This window comes from Cnephaeus nilssonii (assembly GCF_951640355.1).
Source record: "Cnephaeus nilssonii genome assembly, chromosome: 7".
Taxonomy (NCBI): domain Eukaryota; kingdom Metazoa; phylum Chordata; class Mammalia; order Chiroptera; family Vespertilionidae; genus Cnephaeus; species Cnephaeus nilssonii.
This window is the reverse complement of record NC_137078.1, coordinates 98,641,331-98,664,210: the sequence shown is the minus strand read 5'-3', so window position 1 is coordinate 98,664,210 and position 22,880 is coordinate 98,641,331. Positions and strand designations below refer to the sequence as shown.

General features: G+C 60.0%; 1 protein-coding gene across 1 annotated transcript in view; it reads left to right on the top strand.

The window, feature by feature from the left end:
- The first annotated feature begins 7,383 nt into the window (after window positions 1-7,383).
- Window positions 7,384-22,880, top strand: part of SPSB1 (splA/ryanodine receptor domain and SOCS box containing 1) — a 60,214-nt gene continuing 44,717 nt past the window's right edge. The window contains exon 1 of the mRNA XM_079776390.1: window positions 7,384-7,537. The gene's annotated coding sequence lies outside the window, so the exon portion shown is untranslated. The remainder of the gene's footprint in view (window positions 7,538-22,880) is intronic.

The following is a 22,880-nucleotide window of genomic DNA, read 5'->3' as shown; positions in this document are numbered from 1 at the left end:
GCAGCGTCAGCCGAGCTGGACCAGGGGACCGGGGCGGTGTCCCCAGGACACAGCTCCGCTCCCGTGCATTAGGGTTGTTAGATTTAGCGAATAAACCGACAGGACGCCCAGATAAATTCGAGTTTCAGACAAAGAACAGAAGTGCAATTCAAGTAGAAGTATGCCCCATGCAACATTTGGGACATACTTCTGCTGAAACATCACTGGTTGTTTTTCTGAAGGTCACATTGACCTGGGTGTCCCGTGTTTAACCTGGCGACCGTGCCTGTCCTGCCAGGGGGCGTGGCTGCCAGTGGCTCACAGCCCCTGGGCGGTGCAAGATGCCAGAGGAGGGGAGGGCATCGGGCTCATGGCTCTGCCTGGTTCGCCCCGGGAGGACTATGTTGGGTCCAGCCTGGGTCACTTGGGCGGGGGGGGCCAGCACCAGCAGGGTCCTGGGGAGCCCTCCCCCCTCCCGGCCTCCCCTCCCCCCAGTTCTCGGCTGTGAACCGTCATGATTTTCTGTCTTTGTCCAGTGCTTTGCCCATCAGCTTCCAGGCAAGAACCCTGCTCCCTTTTCTAATCAGATCCCTGCCCCCAAAGCCCTTCCTTCATGGGAGCGGGGGCAGGGCCTGTCTCTGGATCGGCCACTGGATGGGGGGGGGGGGTAAGGGGGAGCAGACATTGCCCACATGGATGCGCCACGCGTGTCAGAGCCTCAGCCCCGTGGCTCGTGCCCACCGGCCCGGAGGCACCAGGGCGGTCTCGCTCGCTGGCCGAAACAACAGGCACAGCAGTCGTCATTTCGTGTTCCGGAGGAGGGACCATCCGCCCAGAAGGTTTTCTAATCGTCCAGTGATTCCGGGAGCCCGTCATCCCCCCAGAAACCCAACCCAACGGCTTACAACCAGAGCTCCGCCGCGGCCTGCGCCGACCCCACCGGCTCCCCGGCACCACCGGCTCTGAGAGCGGAGCTAGAAGGAGCCGGAGGGGCCGCGCCCAGAAGTGCGGTCGGTCAGTTGTGCGCCCAGAAATGAACGTGGGTCACGTCAGTCGTGCACCCAGAAATGAACATGGGTCACGTGCTTTCCTTGGCTCCCCGCCGCCAGCGCGAACATCACTCCCGGTGCCTCTCGCTCCGAGGCGCCACAGCTGCTGCGTTCTGAGCGAGGGTTTGATTCCGTGCAAATATGACGACTTAACTGCTGCATGGAGGGTGTCCTCGCTCTCCGCTCACTGTCCCCGCTTCCTAAGGAGAGCCGGTGCCATCGAGGCCCTCCCCGGCCACGGAGAGGCCCCAGGAGAGAGGGTGACCAGCAGGGTCTCTGTTTGCCCGCCCTCCGCCTCCTCGCCCGCCTCTCCCCAAACCTGGGCCCCAGAACCTTGGTCTGCACGGCGCCTCTCCAGCGCCCTGGCCCCCGGCTCCTGTCGGATCCGCCAACGGGACCGTGTGGGTGGAAATTGATCACCAGCTGTGAGGGCCGCCCGGACTGGCCCGTCCCCACGGAAGGACACGGCGCTCCTGCAGCCTGGCCTCCCCGTGTGTCTCATCTCTCGGGGTCCCCGTGCTGTTCCCCGCCGTTGACCCTCCCTCCGACTCCGCAGGTCTGGGCTGCGGCTCGCAGAGGGCCCCTCCCAAGAGCGATTTGCTCTCAGACCCGAGGCCCATCCAGGCACACTTCCCGCCGTCGGGAGGATCTGGGCCCAGGACCCGGATCCCTGCTGCTCGCCGCCTTTGCAGGACCGCGTGCTGTGAGGGTCAGAGTTGGGCTCTGGGTTCAAATCCTGGTCGTGCTGGTTCGCTGCGGAGCGCGGGGCCTGGTTTACCACTGAGCTCGCTTTCCTCCTCTGCTAACCGGTAATGGGCTGCTCTCTGGGGAGGGGGTCAGGGTGGCCCTCACTCTGGCTCCCTCCGCGCTGGAGGCACACACAGGGACTGTGTCCACTCACCAAGTCCCTTCATCCGGCACTGCAGGTCTCTCGTGTCCCGGGGGCTGTGACACAGGGGAGGAGCCCGGCCCTGCGCACAGGAAAGGACAGTCTAGCAGAGTGCCGAGTGGCCGACAGGGCCGGCCCCCAGGTGTGCCGCCGTCCTCAGGGGGCGCAGGTGGACAGGAGGGCAGTGGGCACAGGAGGGCTCCGGGGAAAGGTGCCAGAGGCCGCAGATTACGTTCAGTTGCCAATTGACTTCACATACACCCCCCGGTGTTTATTGAGCACCTACTACGCGCCAAGCACTGTGCTTGGTTTGGGCATTAATGGGGGCCCAGGACAGAGGGGGACCCAGCCTGTGGCTCCCAGTCCGGTGGGGAAAGAGACAGGACCAGGTGGTCGCAGGCTGGCTGGAGCTGCGGGGGTGCCTGGTGGGGGCACTGCCCACCCTGGGGCACCACAGACGTTCTCCAGGGGGTGCTATAGCGGGGAGCCCTGGTGCGAGCCATGGGCCCAGCCCAGCCCAGCCCAGCCCCCTCTGGGCCTGGGCCTCATCTTCCGAGAGCCGTGGGCCGAGGGTTCGGGGGCTGTGGCTGTCGGATTCTGGGGGCTGATAGGATGCAACTCCCAGGCCCCCTGGCCCCAGAGGATCTGCTCCTACTCAGTGACCTGGGAGCCCCTCCGAGGACTCGAGGACTCGGTCAGCTGTCAGGATCGTGGCTGTGGAGGCAGATTGGTCCACAGAGCTGTCCATCAGCAGCCCAGCCCGGGCAGGGCCCCTCCTCTGCGCCTGCTTTGCCCACACACCCAGGTCTCAGTAGATCTGCATGCCCCTCCCCCAGCCACACCGGGAACCCGGAGCCCCTGATGGGAGGCAGAGCTCGTCTCTGGGCCTTTGCTGCCATCCCTGTGTCCTTCCCAGCTGCCCTGGGAGGCAGGGGTGACCCCCTCACAGGCCAGCTGCAGGGTCGCCTGGAGCCCCTCCTTGCACGGGCCCTGCCGGGCACAGAGACGCACAGGTTGACAGATGGCTTCAGGCATCTGCTGCAGAGTGTCTCCCAGATGCGGCTCCCAGACAGAGCTCAGCCCACTCCTGCTGAGTGCCAGCCGCCTGGGTGGTCTGGGAGCGGAATGAAATCCAGAGGCCAGAGCAGCCGGGTTCTGATTGCCACCAATTTCCTGAGAGTTCCTTCTGGAGCTGGTTGAGTGGGGAAAAGCAGACCCCTCACTAAAACCAGATGTCAGCATCTGTCCCCACCAGCCCAGCACCGCCCGCCACACAGCCGATGGGGAAGGCCCTGTGTAGAGGAAGCCGCTTCTTAGCTGGCACCTAAAAATATTGGCTTGGGTTTTTCCCTTTAAATAGAAAAAAAAAAATCAACTCCCTTCACCCTAGTTCTTCCCCTCCGGGGTTCAGAGTGGGCACCCTGGGGGCTTCACCCAGACTGGGCTTCCCCAAGGGACTGGAGCAAGGACAGCGTGGAGGACAGGAAGGGGCTGGCCTGCCCCTGGGGGGCATTCCTGGGGGAGGTGGGGAGGGGCTGACCGGCATTGGGTGGGCCCAATCTCCCAGAGCACCATTCATCCCGGGAGGCCCTGGGCATCTCTGTGGCACATAGAAATCAGAGGACAAGGGCGACCAGATGACCCAGAACATGAGAAAGGGGCAGGGAGGTGCTAATGCCCAAAGCCACCTGGCTCCTGACGGCGCCTTCGCCTAGATCCTCCACGGGCCTGTGCCAACAGGGGGTGGCGGCTGGGGCAGAACCTGTCCCTCTGGGTCGGGTGCCAGCGCTCGGCCGGGACTGAAGGCTCTGCTCCCACATCTTGGTAGCTGGCTGCATGGGGGTCCTCAGTGGCTGGCTGCAATCATTACTGTCACAAGTCCAAGGTCACTTCTTTATGAATTTCTTTTCAAAGTTATGGGAACTTTCCTCAAGCCTGGCTATCACCCAGTGTCTCATTTAAAGCCACTGGAACTGCGTGATTCCTTTATTCTGATGAGTGACAATGTCTGATCGAGCTACACTGCAATATCATATGTTGCCAGCAGGTGGCACTGTCCAATATGTGATCCTTAATGAAACCCACAGAAGTTGAAGGCCAGAGTCTATGAAATGAATCAATGTACTAATTCATGAATGCTGTAAGATCAAAGTTCTGTAAGATAAGGTCCACTCTACTTCAGTGTCACTGCCAGAGATAAGAAAATCTTTTTTATTTTTAAATATATTTTATTGATTTTTTACAGAGAGGAAGGGAGAGGGATAGAGAGTTAGAAACATCGATGATGAGAATCATTGATTGGCTGCTTCCTGCACGCCCCACACCGGGATTGAGCCTGCAACCCCGGGAATCGAACTGGGATTCCTGGTTCATAGACTGATGCTCAACCACTGAGCCACGGCCGAGCAAGGAAACCCCGTTTCATTCTTGTCAATAATAATATGTAACATGTGTCCATTATCTGGAAAGTCCTCAAAACCCTATGATTTCATTTTAACACAATCCCCTGCACATGTGGTGCTCAATTAATATTTGTTGAATGATTGTCCCTCACCCCACAAATTCTGGGAAACATGTAGAGCTATACTACAGATGAGGAAACTGAGTCTCATCGAGGTTAAGGAACTTGCTCAAGTTAAGGAACTTGCTCAAGGTCGCACAGCTAGTGAATGATAGAGCTGGGGTTTGAGTTAGGCGTGTCTAGTTCCAAATTCCTTGCCCATTTACTCCAATCAGCAAAGGGACTTGGAGAAAATGGAGTCCCTCATGCTTATGAAAACAGTAGGAGCCCGGCCAGTGTGGCTCAGCGGTTGAGCGTTGACCTATGAACCAGGAGGTCACGGTTTGATTCCCGGTCGGGCACATGTCTGGTTGCTGGCTCCATCCCCAGTGAGGGGTGTGCAGGAGGCAGCAGATTGATGATTCCCTTTCATCATTGATGTTTCTCTCTCTCTCTACCTCTCCCTTCCTCTCTGAAATCAATAAAATATATTTTTAAAAAAAGAAAGAAGGAAGGAAAGAAGGAAGGAAGGAAGGAAGGAAGGAAGGAAGGAAGGAAGGAAGGAAGGAAGGAAACAGTAGAATTCTGCTCTAGGGGCCCAGAGAGTGCACGAGACATCTCTGGACAGACTCTTCGTCATCAGAAAAAGCAGCTGCTGTTCATTTTGCTATCTTATAATTTCTCCCCGTCATTTTCCTGAGACAGATTAGAGACGTGAGCAAATTGTACTGATGCAAGTGATGAAATGTGTGTGTGGGTGGGGGCGGAGCTGGGGGCGGGGGTGGCACCACCAGGATCCCAGAGTCAGCCTCCTGCCTCCTCACCCTTGTGGAACACAGATACTTAGTCGAGGACTTGGAGTCTGTCTGCAGATTCCTGGATGGTGTTTATCAGCTGATGTCACGGCATTGCAAGGTTATGTGTCTTCTAACCAACAATAGTATCGGCACTGCTATGCGGAGCACACAGGGGCATCATTTGGTCTCCTCGATTGCTCAACACTGCTCCCTGCGGGTCTCTGCTGGGTGACCAGCTTCCCAAGATCACCTGGCCCAGCAGCCCAGTGTCCTGGCGGGGAGGAGGCCCCCAGGGACGCCTCTGGGAAATTCAGGTCAGCAGGATCTAATTACCTGCGTGGATCAGAGCTGGGAGTTTTAGATTCATGCTGCAGGCGGGCGGGGCGCGAGTGCTGAGGACGTCAAACTGGGAACCATCTGTCAGGGTTCCCATCAAAGGTGGGGTCTCTGGCCCCAGATAAACAGACCCTGCCCCTTGAATTAGGTCCACGCAGTCTGCATTGTCCACTCGGTTCCGGAAGATGCCTCCAGGATGAGAAGCGAGGCCGCGCCGTGAGAGGCCGGCACCCGATGGGGGCTCACCCTCAGCGCATTACAGCCCTGGGATCACGGTTACCCCTTTGGGGGAGAGGAATGAAGCCCGAGGCAGCTGTGCTTTTTCAAGACCACACTCTGGGGTACACCAGGGGCCTGGAAAGACTCCCCCCCCAATCTCTGTGCTCTCACACCTCTCCCGCGGGCCTGACGTCCGTCAGGGACAAGGCACACTTCTCAAATGGCAAAGGGGCTAAAGGGAGTCAGTTCCAAGCGCCCCTGGCTTGTGGGCAGTGGCTGCCCACCTGACGAGACTGGGTTCAACGCCCCGAGGCAACTTGAACCAGGAGTGTCAGCTGAGCGGCCAGGATGCCCACACAGGCCTGTCCACCCCATTGCAGCCAGTTGAGCCACACTGTTTTTAAAATGCAAAACAAAGCAAAACTGATTTACAGCACGAGGTGGGGAGACATCAAACTTTGGAAGCTAACAGAGCCCGGTTGGGCTCCAAGCTTTGCTAGGCCGGGGCCTCTGGCCGCGTACGGCTTCCTCGTCTTTACAATGAGCTCAGCCGCCCTGCCCTCCAGGTTCTGGTACAGATGAAATAACTAGACACCGCATTGTTTATAACAGCTTCTCCAGCAATGCCAATTCCCCATACCCTTCAAGGACGCTACACAGCGCGGGGTGGAGGAATGTAAGGTTTTGTTCTTAAAACACACATTTCTTTTAAAACGTCCCCGTTCTAGGGTGCAAGTGGCTGCTGTGTAGGGGCCGGGGAGCAAAATGCCTTTGATGAGCGAGAGCCACAGGGCACCGGGTAGAGAAGTCGTCAGGCATGGGGACCTCCCGGGCAATTGCTCGCTCATTCATTCATTCATTCATTCATCATCACGCATGGAACGCGGCCTGCTGTTTGCCTGGAGCCATCAGGCGCTGGGGTGCCCAGACCCTGGGGTCTGAGTCCTGAGACACCCCCCGCCCCCGCCTCCTTGTGGGTACCGGGTACCCAAATGGACGTGCATCCGGGTGCTGGAGCGGGGCTCATCTCTGCCCACAGCCCCTCTCCTGTGCCCTAGAATTACGGAACTTCAAGCTGCCGGGAATGTCAGATGAGGCAAGCGAGGCCTTGCTCCGGGGTTACCGAAACAGCCCCCGCTCCCCCAGAGATTGCGAATTATTATTAGCAAGACCACCCCCTCCCGGGGCCGGCACTGCGCGCTCCTGCGTGTGTTGCAACTCCGGCCTCTGGCCCCGCGGAGGCCGCCCGCCCGGCGTTTCCCAAAGACGCCTCCGGAGGGACCGACGCCTCGGCGCCACCCCGCGCGCCCCGGCGGCCTCGGCGGGGCGAGGAGGGAGCGGCGGAGGGGGGCGGCCGGAGGGCGCGGGGCACGGGAAGCGCTGTCCCCCCCCCCCCCCGGCCCCGCGGGACCGCCGGCGCCCCGCGCCCTCCGCCGCCCCAGCCTCACGCAGCCGCCCGCACGCCCGAGCCCGGGGCGGGGCGGGGCGGGGGCGGGGCGGGGGCGGGGTCAGGCCGGGCCGCGCCCCCCCCCCCCCCCCCCCCCCCCCGCGCTGGGCTCGTTTTTTCACTTTAAAGCCTTCGGTCGCTTTTTCTTCTTTGCACAGAAGTCGCGCTCGGGCGGCCCGCGCGCTCGCACCGGAACCGGCTCCAGGCGCTGGCGCCGGGCCGCGGGGAGGAGGCGGCTTCGGTCCCTGCGGCGGGCGCGGCCCGGGCGCTCAAGCCTCTCGGCCCCGGAGAGCGGGCGGCGGCGGCGGCCTCCCCGGCGCGGTAGGCAGGGCCGGGGTCGGGAACGGGGGGCTGCGGGCCGGGCCGGGTGGGCTCGGGGATCGCGCACTTGGGGACCGAGTGGGTGGGCGCGGGGCCGGGCACGGGGGCGGCGGGGTCCCGACCTGGGACCGTAGGGGGCGCGGGGAGCCTGCTGTCGCCTCGGGTCCCGGGAGAAGGGGTCGGGCGCCGCCCAGCGCCGCTGCCGATGCTGCCGCTGCAGGCGCGGGCGGGTCGCGGCAGCCGGGGGTCCCCACCTGCAGGGCAAGACGGGGCGGGGGTCCCCGCGGCTGCGTCTCGGCGGCTGCAGCCCAGGTGGAGGGGCCTCGGGCGCGCGGCCCCCGCCGACGTCCAGGTGCCGGGACCCCCCGGGCCTCTGTTCCCGCGACTGTCCCGCGGCCGAGGCGGGGGCGCCCACCTGCCCCGCCCGCTCCGCGAAGTTAGTTTCGCTTTTCCCGCCAGTCCGCCCGCATCTGCAGCGCCGCGGACCGGCCCCTCGCTGTTCCCCGCCGGCCCGGGAGCGCCTCCCCCGGGGAGCCCGCTGGGCGACACCCGGGCGGCGCCACCCGCCCGCCTCCCCGGAGCCGCCGCGGCTTGGAGCCGCGGGTTGTGTCGGGGGATCGTTAAAGCGGAGAACCCGGAGCAGCCTGGTCCGTGGGTGCAGCCCCGCGATGGGCACCTGGTCCGGGTGTGAGGACTGGGCGGTGGTCCTGGTCACGTTCAGGGCACAGGCTCCTGGGGATGTGCATGGCCCCGCTTGGCTGCGCCTGCAGGTTTGTGAGTGAGTGAGTGAGTGAGTGAGTGAGTGAGGGTGGTGTGTGCCTGAGCTGTGTGCCCTGTGAGTGCGTCCCTGTGAGCCCGTCTGTGTGGGTGTGTGACTAGGTGTGTACATGTATGTGAGAGTGTATATGTGTGGCTCTGAGGTATGAGTATGCTTCTGCATACATGTGTATCTGGGAGTGTGTGTTTCTGAGTGCATGTGTGTGTGTGTGCATGTCTGTGTGTGAGTGCATCTGTGTGTGTGAGTGCATCTATGTGTGTAAGTGCATTTGTGTGTGTCTCTGAGTGCGTGTGTGTGAGTGCATCTGTGTGTGTTTCTGAGTGCATCTGTGTGAGTGTGTGCGCGAGTGCATCTGTGTGTGTGTGAGTGCATTTGTGTGTGTGTCTGAGTGCATCTGTGTGTGTGTGTAAGTGCATCTGTGTGAGTGTGTGAGTGCATGTCTGTGTGTGAGTGCATCTGTGTGTGTGTGCATCTGTGTGTGTGAGTGCATCTGTGTGTGTGCATCTATGTGTGTCTGAGTGCATTTGTGTGTGTGTCTGAGTGCATCTGTGTGAGTGTGTAAGTGCATCTGTGTGTGTCTCAGTGCATCTGTGTGAGTGTGTGTGTGAGTGCATCTGTGTGTGTTTCTGAGTGCATCTGTGTGAGTGTGTGTCTGAGTGCATCTGTGTGTGTGTGCATCTATGTGTGTCTGAGTGCATTTGTGTGTATGTCTGAGTGCATCTGTGTGAGTGTGTGTGTGAGTGCATCTGTGTGTGTCTCTGAGTGCATCTGTGTGTGTGTGTGTGTGTGAGTGCATCTGTGTGTGTGTGAGTGCATCTGTGTGAGTGTGTGAGTGCATGTCTGTGTGTGAGTGCATCTGTGTGAGTGCGAGTGCATCTGTGTGTGTGCATCTGTGTGTGTGCATCTATGTGTGTCTGAGTGCATCTGTGTGAGTGTGTGTCTGAGTGCATCTGTGTGTGTGTGCATCTATGTGTGTCTGAGTGCATTTGTGTGTATGTCTGAGTGCATCTGTGTGAGTGTGTGTGTGAGTGCATCTGTGTGTGTCTCTGAGTGCATCTGTGTGTGTGTGCATCTGTGTGTGTGCATCTATGTGTGTCTGAGTGCATCTGTGTGAGTGTGTGTCTGAGTGCATCTGTGTGTGTGTGCATCTATGTGTGTCTGAGTGCATTTGTATGTATGTCTGAGTGCATCTGTGTGTGTCTCTGAGTGCATCTGCGTGAGTGTGTGTCTGAGTGCATCTGTGTGTGTGTCTGAGTGCATCTGTGTGTGTGTGTGTGTGTGTGTGTGTGTGTGTGTGTGTGTCTGAGTGCATCTGTGTGTGTGTGTCCGTGTGGAGTGAGTGTGTCTCTGAGTGAGTGTGTGTGTGCCGTCCATGATCACCTGGCTGTGGACCCTCTGGTTCCTGACTTTGGGCTGTGTTGGACCCCACACTCTGGACGAGGGGTCCCTGCTGGTGCCAGCTGAGGCGGGTGCAGATGCCTCTCCCTCCCCCTCTCTCTTTCTCTGAAAATGAACTGTACGCTTTGGGGTGAGTTGGCAGGGGCTGCTTCCTGAGTGAGTAATATTTAATTAAACACTCCAGCCGGTAGCATCAGAAACTGGTCATGAGTGAGTTTTCACAGGTGTTGGTGGGAAAAGCGCCGTCCAGTGACTAAGGTTTGGTGTCCCTGGAATAAGCCTCCCTAGGGTGGGGGGGGGGTGTGTGTGTGAGGAGAACAGCAAGCCGGGACGCTCCCTGCCTGGGCTCCCACTCTGGGTGCTGGGAAGCGCTGGCTGAAGCTCTGGGGCAGAGGCTGGCCTCCAGGAGCTGGGAAGTCCTGTCTTACAGGATGAGGCCCAGAGAGGGTGGCTGACTTACCCAAAGTGCACAGCCAGGGCTATGGACCAAGTCTTCGGAGCCCTAGCTGTTGCCATTGGTTACTGTCCCCCCGGGCTGAGGTCATGGGCCAGGCACTCATGCCTCCCCAGCTGTGAAGTGATGGGTGGATTAGATCATTTAAGCACTCCGCTGACTGCTTTTCTTCTGCAGAGAGTGCTTTACCAGGAGATTGGGGGAGGGGGGGAGAGAATGTGCATGTACATGGATCGGGGTGTGGCATGACCTAATGCAATAACTTTATTAAGTCTTCCTTTTCTTTCCCAGGGAAGCACAGAGACCAAAAAGCAATGGCATGTTGACGGCCTTGGCTCTGACAGCCATGAGCCAGGACGGATGTGGCTTTAGGGAGGTCAAGGGTCAGGGGAGAATCCGTGGGCTCTGGGGGTGCCAGGAGAGAGAGGTCCTGTTGGGGGCGCCAGTGATGTCACTCGGGAGCTGGGTGGGGCTGCATTCCGTGGGCTGGTCCGGCCAGGCTGAAACCCCCCTCCCGGGCTCCGCAGGGCTGCCTCTCAGAACCCGAACGCCCCGGGCAGGCCGCAGGGCGTTGACTTTCTCTGAGGGTCAGGGGCCCGCTGGTGGGGGTCACGCTGGTGGAGGACAGAGCTGTGCCTTCCGCGCTGTGCCTGGTCCTGGCACCCCCTCCTCCTGGGGGAGCAGACACGTGCCTGCTGAAACATCTTCACATTGAGCCAAACCTCTGACCCTACGGCGTTCCCGAGCTTAGCCTGAGAATTGAGCACATCCTTCTTAAGACATAGGTTGTGGTACGTGTGAATCGAATTATCTTTTTGTTCCTGAAAAGTTTGCAAAGGAGTGTCTTTTTTAAAAAAATATTTTTATTGATTTCAGAGAGGAAGGGAGAGGGAGAGAGAGAGAAACATCAACAATGAGAGAGAATCATTGACTGGCTGCCTCCTGCACGCCCCACACTGGGGACCAAGCCTGGAACCCAGGCAGGTGCCCCGACCGGGAATCGAACCCTGACCTCCTGGTTCACAGGTCGTTGCTCAACCCCTGAGCCACGCTGGCTGGGCGCCAAGGAGCGTCTTTATCAGACCAACGTGCAGGGTAGGGACGGGTGCCGTGGTCTCCCTCCACATAGGGCACATCACCTGCTGTGGGTCCTTCCCCACAGGCCTGGCCGACAAAATCCAGACTTAAAGGGACTTTTCTTTTGGATGTTCCACCTCCTTCTCACCCTGGTCCCCGTGATCTCATCCTCCCCGCCTGCGAGGAATAGCCCGCCCCCCGCCCTCCGCCCTCCGCCAGGGGCCAGGCTCAGGCAGCAGGTGCTACGTGCCCCATGGGGGACCTTGTTTGACGATGATGATGATGACGATGATAGTAACATTAATGCTGGGAAACGGTGTCATATGGGTGCTAGGCCCAGGCTCTGGTCTGAGTCCTTGACACATTCACCCTTGTCCTCTGCTAGAACGCTGGGCACCAGCAGGGCTGGCGACGGGGCCTGTGGAAATGGTTTGTCACAAACTCTGGACCCGACTGACCTAAATGCACGTGTCACCGGCTTGAATTCACCGTCTGGGCGATGGGTGGGGGAGTGTGGGAGCATCTGCGGGTACCTCTGGGAACACGAGGGGGGCAGTGGGTGATGTGGGCCAAGACCAAGGGCATGTGGGATGGCAATGGCGCAGGCAGCAGGATTCTGGGATCGCCCTGGTGACGGGGTCCGGGCGGCTGCGCCAGCTCCAAGTGCCTTTGCCAGACAGGCCGCTAACAGGAGGGTGTGTGCTGGGGTCTCTGCAGTGGGAGCCACCCGGGAAAGGCTCTCTGGTTTAGGGTTTTCTACGTCTCTCTTAAAAAGAAATCACAATAACATCCGCATAACATCCAACTTACCATTTTCACCATTTTTGAGTGGACCGTGCAGGGGCAGTTAAGCACACTCACACTGTTGTGCAACCATCACCTCCGTCCACCTCCAGGACTTTTCATCCTGCCAATCTGAATCTCTAACACCCCTCCCCTCCCCTCCCCCAGGCCCTGGCGCCCACTTTGGGTGTCTATGCGTGTGACTACTCGAGGTCCCCTGGAGAAGTGGAGGCACACAGGCTGACCCCTGTGGCTGGCTTATTCACCCCACGATGTCCTCACGGTTCATCGTGTTGTAGCCTGTGTCCGCGTGTCCTTCCTTTTTAACCCGCACAGCAGTCCGTGGTGTGGATGGACCACATTGACTTTATCCGTCCACCCCCCGAGGGACCCTTGGTCTCTGGTGTTCTGTTGCTGTCTCTGAGTTAGGGCTCCAGGGAGGGGCCTCGTGGTGAGCCTTTGGGGTGCTGTGGGGATGCAGGGGCTCTGGTGGTGGACTTCTGGGGTTCCTGCCTTGCCCTGAGGCCCAGCCTCACAGGCCGCTCGCTGCCCCTCTGGCTGCTTGGAGAAGAGCTGAGGCTGCTGGTGGGAGCTGGGGGGGCGGGGGGCGGGCTGGGAGCAGGGTCTCAGGCCAGGACCCGGGGTTCTGGCTTCAAGCAGCCTCTGCACCCCCAGGGCTGCTACCGGGGTGAGAGGAGTGGCCCTCCAGCTGAAGGCCAGCCTCCTTCCCAGGTCAGCACACCTGGTCCCATGTCCTGGCTTCTGCAGCCTGGAGGTCACCCCCTGCCGCCCACATGCACAGAGTTTCCAGTTCGCTCCACTCACCAGCTCTGCTGCTTCGCTGCTGCCTCCCCTGCCCCCTCCTTTCTGCTGAGAGAGCTCCCCCCGCACCTCCTCACCCCCTCCTGCGTCTGCTGAGCCTCCTGGCCCTTCCTGCTTTGTCTCCCCAAACCCCCTCCTCACAGCTCCTTGGGTCCACCTGCCTCCTCAGCAGGTCCCCCCACCCCCCCTTGCTTCAGTCACCAGCATCTATACCCGGTGCCCCCGACGCTGCCCCCCGCACAGACGCGCCACCTGCACATTTCACGCCAACCCGATGGCCTACACGCCCTTCTCACTTAACGTCTAAAAACCAAGTCTCCCCTCGTCCCAGACCCGCTGGCTCCCGGGTACCTGTAGGGAGGGGGGGGCAGTCACCCCAACCAGACACACACTCACCCCTGGAGGCACCCCGGGAGCGGGTGGACTGTGGGCTCCAGGAGAGCAGGGGGTAGGACGCATGGGTCTTGTTCATCACTGCATCCCCAGTGCTCAGTGCACACAGTAGGCTCCTACTGGATACCCACTGGCCGCATGAGCGCAGCCGAGGCCTGAAGAGGGGTGGTTCCAAGCAGGGCTCGGTGAGGCCTGGACCCGGGCTCAGAGGACACGCCAGCACCTCCCGGCCGGGTGGCCTGGGCAGACAAGCTTCCCTTCATGGCCTCGGCCTGCCTGACCGCACCAGGTGGAGTGAGGTTACAGGGAGGTGACATGCATCAGGGCTAGCCACGGCACAGGGCTAGCCACGGCACAGGGCTAGCCACGGGCACAGGGCTAGCCACGGCACAGGGCTAGCCACGGCACAGGGCTAGCCACGGGCATCAGGACTAGCCACGGGCATCAGGACTAGCCACGGGCACAGGGCTAGCCACGGCACAGGGCTAGCCACGGCACAGGGCTAGCCACGGGCATCAGGACTAGCCACGGGCATCAGGACTAGCCATGGGCACAGGGCTAGCCATGGCACAGGGCTAGCCACGGCACAGGGCTAGCCACGGACACAGGGCTAGCCACGGGCATCAGGACTAGCCACGGGCATCAGGACTAGCCACGGGCACAGGGCTAGCCACAGGCATCAGGACTAGCCACGGGCATCAGGACTAGCCATGGGCACAGGGCTAGCCACGGCACAGGGCTAGCCACGGCACAGGGCTAGCCACGGGCACAGGGCTAGCCACGGGCATCAGGACTAGCCACGGGCATCAGGACTAGCCACGGGCACAGGGCTAGCCACGGGCATCAGGACTAGCCACGGGCATCAGGACTAGCCACGGGCACAGGGCTAGCCACGGCACAGGGCTAGCCACGGGCACAGGCCTAGCCACGGGCACAGGGCTAGCCACGGGCACAGGGCTAGCTACGGCACAGGGCTAGCCACATGCGTGGTGCATAGCGTGTGGGGTGGGCGGTGGGCGATGGCATCTCTCTCACCGAACCTGACTGTCAGCTTTTCATTTCTAGACCAGAATTTCCCCTCGGACCCCACGGGAGGTCAGGAACTCCAAGACGAGGCCCCTCTCGTGAGCTGTTATTGGGCCGCTTTAACGCAAACATGTATTGAGCACCTACTGTATGCAGCCAATCTCCTGGGGCTGAGGATACAAAGGATGGAGAGGGGGTCTCGCTCCACCTCCGTGTAGTGGGAGAGACGGGCCCTGTGATGGCAGTGCCTAGGGCAGCGGTTCTCAACCTTCCTGATGCCGCGGCCCTTCAATACCGTTCCTCATGGTGTGGTGACCCCCAACCATAAAGTTATTTCGTTGCTACTTCATAACTGTAATTTTGCGACTGTTATGAATCGTGATGTAAATATCTGTGTTATATCTGTGTTTTCTGATGGTCTTAGGCGACCCTGCTAGCAGTTCTCAACCTGTGAGTCGCATAATTACGTTATATGAAGTAGCAACGAAAGTAATTTTATGGCTGGGGGTCACCACAACATGAGGAACTGTATTAAAGGGTCGCGGCATTAGGAAGGTTGAGAACCACTGGCCTAGGGCATTATGGGACGGCGACAGGCAGAGGGTGAGAGGCAGAGGCAGGAGGCATTCCTGGTGGAAGGATGGCAGGTGTAGACAGTGAGCATGGGCCGGTAAGAGGCTGGAGAGGAGCTGAGTCAGGACAGAGAGGCAGGAGGATGGATGTGGGGGGAGGGGCTGTGGACCTTTGGGGGGAGGGGCTGTGGACCTTTGGGGGGAGGGGCTGTGGACCTGTGGGGGGAGGGGCTGTGGACCTTTGGGGGGAGGGGCTGTGGACCTGTGGGGGGAGGGGCTGTGGACCTGTGGGGGGAGGGGCTGTGGACCTTTGGGGGGAGGGGCTGGGCACAGGGGGTGGACCTGTGGGGGGAGGGGCTGGGCGCAGGGGATGGACTGTGGGGGGAGGGGCTGGGTGCATGGGATGCTCCTGGAGGGTGAGCTCTGACCTGACCCCTCAGGCAATGGCTCAGGGCCTCCGGAGTGATTACTTTTCCCTGTCAACTGCCCCCCTTCTTGGCCTTGGGTCCCTGCAGCGGGTCCCTGGGTCCCTGGGTCCCTGGGCCTCCCTCGCGGTGGACACTGTTTCCTGCCTTTTGCTTTGCGCTTTTTCACCGTAAGTAGCCAGGCTTTGACCCATGAGCTTTCTGGGCACAGCAGAGTGGGAGGGGCGAGGAGGGGGAGATGCCGTCCTCCTGCGGGGGTGGGGATTAATTGGACGTATGGGGCGAGGACAGAGTGGCCCCAGGTTTGTGAGGAAATGGGGGCTCCCAGCAGCAATGGGACCAGTGTGGCTCAGTGGAAATCAACTCCAGGAGGGCTCTAATCCTCTTAATATGCTGATGGCTCTGTGACGTGGGCTCATTAGGGTGGGTTTTTAAAATTGAGGTGAATTTCACGTAACATTACAATTAACCATTTTAAAGTGGACAACTCGGTGGCATTTAGTGCAATTGGCCCTCTGTTTCCTGCGTTCTGCATCCGTGGATTCAACCAGCCGCAGGGTGAGACGGTTTGGGGGTAAAGTTATGTGGCTGCCGATGTGCTCTGTGGTTGCGTCTGTGCAGAACACATACAGGCCTTTTTTCTCGTCATTATTCCCTGAACAATACAGTATAACAACTATTTTCACAGCACTTCCATTGTATTGGGCATTATGGGTAATCTAGATGTGATTTAAAGTAGACAGACGGGAGGCCCAGCCAGTGTGGCTCAGTGGTTGAGTGTCAACCTATGAACCAGGAGGTCAACCTTTGATTCCCGGTCAAGGGCACAGGCCCAGGTTGTGGGCTCGAGTCCCTAGTAGGGGGCGTGCAGGAGGAAGCCAATCCATGATTCTCTCTCATCATTGATGTTTCTCTCTCTCTCCTTTCCTCTCTGAAATCAATAAAAAAAAAAATCTATACTAATAAAAGGGTAATATGCAAATTGGTCACGATGCCCTCACAGTAACGACCAAACAGCAGGCTGCGTGGGGCGACAAGGCTGGCAGGGGGGTTAGTGAGGGATGACCAAATGACTGAACAGCAGGCTGCATGGGGCGACCAGGCCGCCAGGGAGGGGCAGTTAGGGGCAATCAGGCTGGCAGGGGGGGGGCATTTAGGGGCGATCAGTCAGGCAGGCAGGTGAGCAGTTAGGAGCCAGCGGTCCCAGATTGGAGAGGGTGCAGGCTGGGCTGAGGGGATCCCCCCCCACACACACACCCCGTGCATGAATTTCATGCACCGGGCCTCTAGTATATAAAATAAGTAAAATAAAGTAGACAGGAGGCTGTGTGTAGGTCATATGCAAATACGGTGTCATTTTGCATAAGGGACTTGAGCACCCGTGGAGTTTGGTATCCACAGGGGGTCCTGGAACCGATCCCCTGCAGATACGGAGGGACAACTGGGCATGCACGGTGCTCTGCAACACCCTCTCTCCAGTTCCAAAAGGAAACCCTATATCCAGTGAGCAGCCACTCCCCACGCCCCGCCCCAGCGCCCGCAACCACCATCTGCGTCAGTCTATGGACGTGCGTACTCTGGACATTTCCTAGGACTGGAAGCGCCCACCCTGTGACCTCCGGGGCCTGGCTTCAGATTACGGTGTTTCCCAGGACTTCCCTTCCTGGTTCACTGGAGGGCGCCTGGGAGGTGGGACCAGTGTGGTTCGGACAGTTTGTCCACAACGGCCGCCTGGAACTGCAGACACCTGCCTGCCTCTCCCCCTCATTGCCACCAAAGACCCAGCCCCGTCCCCTTGTCGTGAGCAATCCTTCTCATTGTTTTTCGTTTTTTTCCAGTGATCTTTTAAAAATGAACACTTGGAGCCCGGCCGGTGTGGCTCAGTGGATGAGCGTCGACCTCTGAACCAGAAAGTCAGTGTTTGATTCCCAGTCAGGGCACATGCCCGGGTTACGGGCTTGACCCCCAGTGTGGTGTGTGCAGGAGGCAGCCAATCAATGATTCTCTCTCATCATTGATGTTTCTATCTCTCTTTCTACCTCTACCTTCCTCTCTGAAATCAATACAAATATAAAAAATAAAAATGAACACCTGGGAGCCCTGGCCGGGTAGCTCAGTTGGTTAGAGCGCTGTCCCCGTATGCCAAGGTTGTGGGTTCAATTCCCCATCAGGGCATATACAGGAAGCAACCAATGAATGCATAAATAAGTGAAACAATAGATCAATGTTTCTCTCTCTCTCTCTCTCTCTCTCTCCCTCTCCTCTCTCCTTTCTCCCTTAAATCAACAATGACAACAATAAAGAATACCTTGCAATGTCAACTCCCTTCTTAAAGCTCATCAGCAGTGACCATTGCTTTTAGGGTACATTCCCAAACCTGTTTTCTGAGACCAGTCAGGGTCTGAAGGGGGTGGACTGTCTCTCAGTCATTTGAAGTTTGGCCCAGAGCTTCCTGCTGGTCTCCGAGGTAGTGATGTCCTGACCAGTGTCAGCCAGAAATCATGCTATTTGCTCTCTGCCTGCCCTGACCGGTCACCGGCATTCTAGCAGTGGGCCCCGGCCTGGGGGCCCCAGAGCCATGCTACCATGACTGCGGGTTGGGGGGCAGCTTGTAGAAAGGAGACCGGTGGGTCCTGGGTCATTGGAGCCCTGACGTCTTTTTCCTGCCTTTTCCCTCCCACCCTCCGGCTGCCTGCCGTTTCGTTCAGGGGTCTCCGCTCCCATCTGCTCTGAGCAGGAGTCTTAGCCTTTCTCGAGTGCCTACCGCGTGCCAGGCCCGGTGCTCACCCCGTCGATGGGTTTCTAGTCCTTCCGGCGGCCCAGTGCGTCAGGTACTGCCTCGCCGTGTGTGGACGAGGAAGGAGTGAGCTGCAGGGGCATCTTCTAAGTTGCCGGAGGTGACAGGGCTGCGTGGAGGGTGTAGTTGGCCTGATTCCACAGCCTGTGTCCTTTCTACCGTGAATATCGAACACCTGCCATTTATTGGGCGCTTACTGTTTACCTGCATGGCTCTGGAGGCGTGAGAAGCAGCCTCGGCCCTTGAGAGTCTGCAGTAGAGCAGGTGGAGGGACAGGGTGGGCAGGAAACGCTGGCTGCCTGCCAGGAATCTGGGGAGGCACGGCGGGCCTCGGGGGGCATGTTCTAGGCTGGGGTTTTCATGGTGGGGGGCAGGGAGGCAGAGGGACCCCAGGGAGGAGGGACGGGCCAGGATGAGAAGGATCACAGGAAGGCTGCCACGTGGCAGGGGCACCTCGAATGCCAGGTCCAGGGGCTGTCAGTGGGCACAGGGCTGTCCTTGCATTCCTCTCCCACCCCATTCACCCCAAAAGTTGCTCCTGAGAGTGGGGATCATCTCCATCTGCCTGTGCCTCCTTCGTTAACCCCTCTGGCTGTCTCCCTAGGCAACCCCAAGTCAACTCCCCCGTCCTTGTGCCTGGACGCTCCGGGGGCCTTCCCGGCAGATCCGTAACCGTCCACTTGGTGATTTGGCTGCAGGTCTGACCGAGGCCGGGGTTTCTGGCTGGGGTGGTGCCACCCTGCGGCTCTGAATCTTTGCAAGGTCAGGGGGTGCTGGGGAGTGTCCGTGATGGTCCCGCACCCACTGCGGGAGGGCCAGGCAGGAAACGGCCATGCTGGTGGGTCTGCCTCTGAGGTGGGTCCCAGGAGCCCCAAGCAACCCTGCGGTTAAACACGGGGCTCAGGGTGCGGTGGGTTTTGTGCAAGGCCAGTACTTGAGGGCCCCTCCGTGGATTTCCGCGGGAGGGACCCCTGGATAGGACAGGAGGACCTGGACATCAGAGCCTCGCTGTTTGCTTACCCTGAAGATGGGGGGCGGGGGGACCCGTGAGGGGGTCTGCCTCTCAGTTTGGAGGCTTTGGGAAGCTGTCCTGAGAAAGGTCCCCTCGAGTGTGAAGCTTGGAAAGCCATCCTAAGGGTCAGCGTGGGTGTGAAACGTGTTCGAATTACGTCAAATTAAGTGCAAATGTCAGGATCCCTTTCACAAAACTTCCTGTCCTTGGAGGGATGTGATGTTCAAAGGGCAGGTCCCCCTCCTTCCCGCTGTGGCCCGGGGGCCAATTTTGAACCGATTTGCCGGGTCCCTTTGCCCTGCCTGCCCTCCAGGGTCCAGCAAGCCCCTCGCCCTCACTGTCGAGTCACACTCAGGGGTGTCTAGACAGCTCGGGGGAGCGGGTTTTGTAAATTCCTTCGTCGTTCAGCCGATACTCCGTGAATGCCCGCTCTGTCTGGCTGTCACGGTGCCTGCGCTGCGCCGCCCAGACAGCCCCGACCCGGGAGGCCACGTCTGAGCGGAGGCCTGGGCCGTGACTGGGGTTCCTCCCCGCCCCAGGGGGGGTGTCACCACCTCTGAGGTTGTGCTTTGCTGTAGTGTTTACATGTATTTTTTTTTTTTCATGGAAAATTTTGAGCCCCTGCGAGAGCAGAATGGGAGCCGCACGCCGTCACCGCCCCTGCGCACGGGCGGCTCTCCCCGCCCGCCTCCTCGATGCCCGTGGACGGCCTCCTTTCCGGGAAGATGGGGCTCAGGGGCGGCATCGACGTCCCAGAAAGGGGCAGCTGGGGCTCTCGTGCTTCGGCTTTTTGTTTGTTTATTTAAAATATTTTTATTGATTTCAGAGAGGAAGGGAGAGGGAGAGAGAGCTAGAAACATCAATGATGAGAGAGAATCATGGATCGGCTGCCTCCTGCACGCCCCCTACTAGGGATCCAGCCCGCAACCCGGGCACGTGCCCTTGACCGGGAATCAAACCCTGACCTCCTGGTTCATAGGTCGAAGCTCGACCACTGAGCCACACGGGCCGGGCAGCTTTGGGGATTTAACCCTTTGCACTCGCTTGCTTTTTTCTCGATTCCTTTATTCTAATGCTAACCGTGTAAAAGGTTAAAACCATGTCCTGGTTTCCGGGGCAGCTCTGACAAGGGGCACCGAGCTCCCAGGGATGCCAGCCCTCCTCAGCTTGCCTGGCTCTGGGAGGAGCTGCCCTGTGGGCGCCGCTGCCCCCCCTTCCGCCCCCCCACGCCCCCAGGGTGGGAAGACAGGCATTGGACCCAGCGCCCTCTCACTCTGATCTTTTTTTTTTTTAAAGGGGGGTAGAGTTCTGTATAAGACTTAATTTGGGGCGCGGGGAAGTGCTTGAACTGCTGAAAGTAAGTTGGGGGCGGGGAGTAACTTTGGGGACCACTTTCCTAGAGGCAGGCGGGGGGTGGTCTTCTCCCGCCTCCTGCCTCTGCCCTCTCCCCACACTGCTTCAGGAACTGGCAGCACCCAGGGTGGCTCTGCCGGAGCCGCCGGGTGCTGGGCGCCACGTGGCTTTATCCACCAGGTTTTGGGGTTCGGGGTGCGATCTGTGTTTTCTTCCTGGGAAGGCGGGTTTGGAGCCTCCTGGTGAATTCTCTGCGGCAGCCGGACCACACTTCAGGCCCAGCCGGGGAAACAGCCGTGGGGACCAAGAGGAAACGTGGGGCTGGGTTTCTCTCCTGAGGCCAGAGGGGTCAGGACGCACCGAGACGGGAGCCCTCGCGATGACCAGGTGCTTGTCTCACTGTAACTGTTTCCCCTGATTTTCTAATAAGACAGGCGGGTAGCGCCGACCTTTCTGGGTGGGGAGCAGTGGGAGGCTGTCTCTTGGGGATTCGGCGTGTATACAGCAGGCGCTAATGTAGGATTCCTTTCTAGCGTTGCAGTTCACATGCTACCGTTGTACATGCCCACTGTGTACAGCTGGGCAACCCTAACGCCATCAGAACCCATTTCTTCTCAGAACTGAAGCCTGCCGGGCAGGTGGGGCCCGGGGCCGGGGGTGCAGCCATCCCGGGCCCCCTAAGTGCCGGTGGCCATGCAGGCAGGTGCGGCCCTGGAGTTTCTGGGGGAGCAGCCCCCGAGCTGCGTTCCGTGGGGACTGGACCATCTCGCACCTGCCATCACGTTGGAGCAGGCAGTCGGGTAGAGTCCCTACCGAGGGCAGCGCAGGCGGAGGGTGTCACGTTAAGGTGACCGTGACAGGGCGTGCCGCTTGTCCCCGGCCGGGCCCGAGGCCGCGGTGTCCCCAGCAGCCCGTGCACAGGGGGCGCAGTCCAGTGCACTGGAGATTTCTCGGGCTCCTGCAATGCGCCGGGCACTGTTCTTTACCTTACTGATCGCTGCCTCGGGCTCTGTCAGCGGGGCTTCTGATGCCCACTTTAAAGATGGGCAAACTGCAGCACAAAAGTCACGTCGCTGGTCGGGATCACACAGCCACGAAGGGAAGCTGGACGCAGACCCAGTGTGTGCTCTGCAGACCCAGTGTGTGCTGGGTCACTGCCCCACACGGCCGCCGAGCGCGAGGAGGCTCCCGATGTGGTGGGGACGGGGCTGGGTCAAAAGGCAGCAGTTCTGTGATCCGGGGGTGCCAGGTGCCACGGGGGGTGTGCCGGGTGCCACGGGGGGGGTGTGCCAGGTGCCACGGGGAGTGTGCCGGGTGCCACGGGGAGTGTGCCGGGTGCCACGGGGAGTGTGCCGGGTGCCATAGGGGATGTGCCAGGTGCCACGGGGGGGCGGTTGCCAGGTGTCACGGGAGATGTGCCGGGTGCCACGGGGAAGGGCAGGTGCTAAGGGGGGTGTGCCGGGTGCCACGGGGAGGTGCCGGGTTCCACGGGGGGGTGCTGGGTGCCACGAGGTACTGGGTGCTAAGGGGGGTGTGCCAGGTGCCACGGGGGGGTGCCGGGTGCCACGGGGGGGTGTGCCAAGTGCTAAGGGGGGTGTGCCGAGTGCCATGGGGGTGTGTGCCGGGTGCCACAGGGGATGTGCCGGGTGCCACGGGGATGTGTGCCAGGTCCCATGGGGGTATGCCCCTGCCGTTCTCAGTGGCCGGCCCCCAGCAGGCGCTCCGTGGAGGTGGATGAACTCAGTGTCCCTGCGGAGGCGAGAGGGTGGAGGCTGTGAGTCTCGTGCTTTCCCCTTCGGGAAACTTGAAAACGCCCTCAAACGTCCACCTGACATTTTCCCATCTCTGCGGGGCTGTGAGTAGACCAACTGTGTTCCTCTTGACCCTGCCTCCCTTGGCCCCCAATAAACAAAGCAGCCGGGGGCTCCCCGTTCTGTGAGCAGCTGTCCTGGACGCGCCCGAAGCGGCGTCTGGACCCCCCGGCCCACCTCCTGTGTGTCCAGCGGGGGGACCCCGAGCAGGAGGCCTCTCCCGGCTCACCCGCCGGAGGAGGGGGAGGTTAGGAAGGAAGGAAGGGCAGGCTCGGCACCTGCCGCTGCTCTCTGGCCCGTGAACCACAGGAAGAGTTTCAGAAAATGACTGCTGCGGCGTAGGGTTCCCCTCGGCCAGACTGGGGCCTGGGTCTTCTTACGTCGTCTTGTTTTTCTGCAGGAAAAATCAGCCTTAACCGTCAGACTTCAGTTACCGTCCCGGGGGATACTTCCTGTGAACGTTTCGAGTGGAAAGTGGTTCATGTCACGCTTCTGAGTAAAATTGGGGTTTTAAACTGGGTCGCAAACTCAGATGCCCCGAGGGGCCTGGAAGAAGGTGCAAGTGAAGAGTGGGGGTGAGGCTACAGGGGCGGGGGAGGACTGTGGCAAAGTAGAATCCCCGTGTCCGGTGTGAGGGGTGGC